The sequence below is a fragment of the Callithrix jacchus genome, chromosome 17 (assembly GCF_049354715.1).
Source record: "Callithrix jacchus isolate 240 chromosome 17, calJac240_pri, whole genome shotgun sequence".
Lineage (NCBI taxonomy): Eukaryota > Metazoa > Chordata > Mammalia > Primates > Cebidae > Callithrix > Callithrix jacchus.
In genome coordinates, this window is record NC_133518.1 from 64,384,089 (window position 1) to 64,386,744 (window position 2,656).

The 2,656-nt window shown below is 40.0% G+C and overlaps 1 pseudogene; it reads left to right on the plus strand.

Annotated features, from left to right (window-relative positions):
* Positions 1-1,193: 1,193 nt before the first annotated feature.
* LOC100386612 (ribulose-phosphate 3-epimerase-like) lies at positions 1,194-1,925 on the plus strand (annotated as a pseudogene).
* Positions 1,926-2,656: the final 731 nt, after the last annotated feature.

A 2,656-nucleotide genomic window follows, 5' to 3' on the forward strand; every position in this document is an offset into this window, starting at 1 on the left:
AGTCCTGATTCTTATATCAAACCATCTAATACCAAGATATTGCAGTAACTCAATTTTTCTAATTAAACTGAGAATAATAAAGCCTGTTGCTCATTTGCTGCCCATGTGGTGCTTGGCTACCTAGAAGATGGGTTGGAAAACTTTTTCCTAAATTATGAAGTAAACATAGCTTTTGCAGGATAGTTCATCTCTGTTATAACTATTCAACGACTTAGCTCTGCTGTTGTACTGTGAAAGCAGCCGTAGATAATACGTAACAAAGACTGTGACTATGGCCCAATAAAACCATTTATGGACACTGAAATTGGAGTTTTATTTAATTTTTGTAAGTCACAAAAGACTATTCTTTTTTTCCCCCTACCATTAGAAAATATAAAATTCATTCTTAGCGCTCAGGCTATACAAGAACTAGTGGTGAGCTGGTTTGGGCTGTAGTTTGCCAACCCCTAATCTAGAGCAGGGCTGATGAAATTGGCCAGACCCGAACGTAAACCTTTGTGTGTCTCTTACTGTGTGATGTTGGGCAATTTACTTAATCTCTGAGCCTCACTTCGAAAATGGGGACATTTACAGAGACAAGATAGACAGTATAGGGTAGAGTTTTGTTTTGTGTGGATTAAATAAGGATGTATGTAAAATCTTTTGCTGACTGTTGGGCACATAGCTCATGGTCTATCATTCTGCATTATTACTGCTGTACAGGAAGCCACGATTTATTTGGTGCTTGCCTTTCACTTACACAATTACAAGGGAACTGAGGACAGTCTGCAGACTTTGGGACTTTTATTGGCTTTTGCGCAGGAAAGGTAAAATTACATCCAGCGAAAAAAACGATGAGAGAATCTTAAGCCTTTTTGAATGATCTACCACATTTGAATTAAATATGAGAATGTCAATAGAGAATGCTTGTCAGTAATTCAGTCATCAACCAGATTGTTACAAGCAGTTTCTCTGGCACAGCAATGAAAGTAGAAACAGGGGCATAGGGATTGGAAAGATAAAAGATGCAGAAGAAAGGGGAACTTTAACTTCATTATATGATTGCTTTTTGCATGGAGGGATTACAGGTGATGGCTAATTTCTTAGTGTGTTTATTTCTCTTCAAATAAAGTCTTAAAATTATGCATGGAAGCATATTTAAATATACTTTCATAATAGATCAAAAAGACATTATATAAGCCCAAACTACGGTGATGGATTGTGAGATTGGCCCACCTATCCTCTACAGCGGCCTGGCCAATTTAGGGAACAGGTGTTTCCAGATAATAGACTCTGTGGTTGATTATCTGTGCCTGGATGTAATGAATGGGTACTCTGCTCTTTAGGAAGGTCAGCTTTTTGCAGTTTGTTCCCAATGTCACATTTGGCCACACTGTGGTAGAAAGCCTTCAAAATCAGCTAGGTCAGGACCCTTTCTTTGACATGCATCTGAGACGGTCCAGGCCGTAAACAGTGGGGAAGCCAATGGCTGCAGCAGGTGCCAATCAGTACCTTTCATCTTGAGGCTACTGAGAAGCCAAGGGCTCTGATTGAAGACATTTGGGAGGAAGGGATGAATGTTGGTCTTGCCATTAAACTGGGAACTACAGTTCAGTATTTGGCATTGTGATCTAATAAAATAGATATGGTCTTGGTAATGACAATGGAACCAGGATTTGGAGAACAGAAATTTATGAAAGACATGATGCCAGAGGTTCACTGGTTAAGGGCCCAGCTCCTATCTTTGGATATAGAGGTGATGGTGAAGTAGGTCCTGACACTGTCCATAAGGGTGCAGAGGTAGGAGCTCATATGACTGTGCCTGGCAGTGCCATTGTGAGGGGCGAAGACTACAGATCTGTGTCAACCTGTTAAAAAATGTTTGCATGGGAGCTGCTCAGAAATGTTATCTCTTTTTCTTTCTTTCTTATTCTCCAATGGCTTAATTTGAAATGGGATGACAGTTATCTCTTTTTTTTTGAGATGGATTTTCGCTCTGTTGCCCTTGCTGGAGTGCAGTGGCACGGTCTTGGCTCACTGCAACCTCCACCTCCTGGGTTCAAGCAATTCTCCTGCCTCAGCCTCCCAAGTAGCTGGGATTACAGGTGCCTGCCACCACACCCAGCTAATTTTTTTTTTGTATTTTTAGTATAGATGGATTTTTACCTTGTTGGCCAGGCTGGTCTCAAACTCTGACCTCAAGAGATCTGTCCTGCTTGGCCTCCCAAAGTGCTGGGATTACAGGTGTGAGCCACTGTGCCCGGCCCTGAAATGTTCTCTTGACTGATGAAAACACAAGGAACTGAGTATTTCTGCTCATGAAATCTTTTTACTGGAAAACAGGAATACTGACTGGCAAACCATATTGTAATTAAGGGAGTACTGCTTTTTGGAGCAATTACTTATTCCAGGGATTAAAAGCTATTGTGCAGAATGTTGTAAGAGGTTAGAAACTGGTGTGTATAACCACATTTTTAGTGATACGGTTTGAAGATAAGTGTGGTAAAATACTCTTGATTTTTTAGAATAGTAATACTATGGCTGTATTAAAGTTACAAACAGAAATGTGTCTTAATGTCTAATGAGGGCATATTGGCTACTGTATAAACAACTTTTTTTTCCGTATCTCTAAAAATGATTTTTTGTTGTTCCTCAGCTGTTTTTCCAAAGCAAAGGA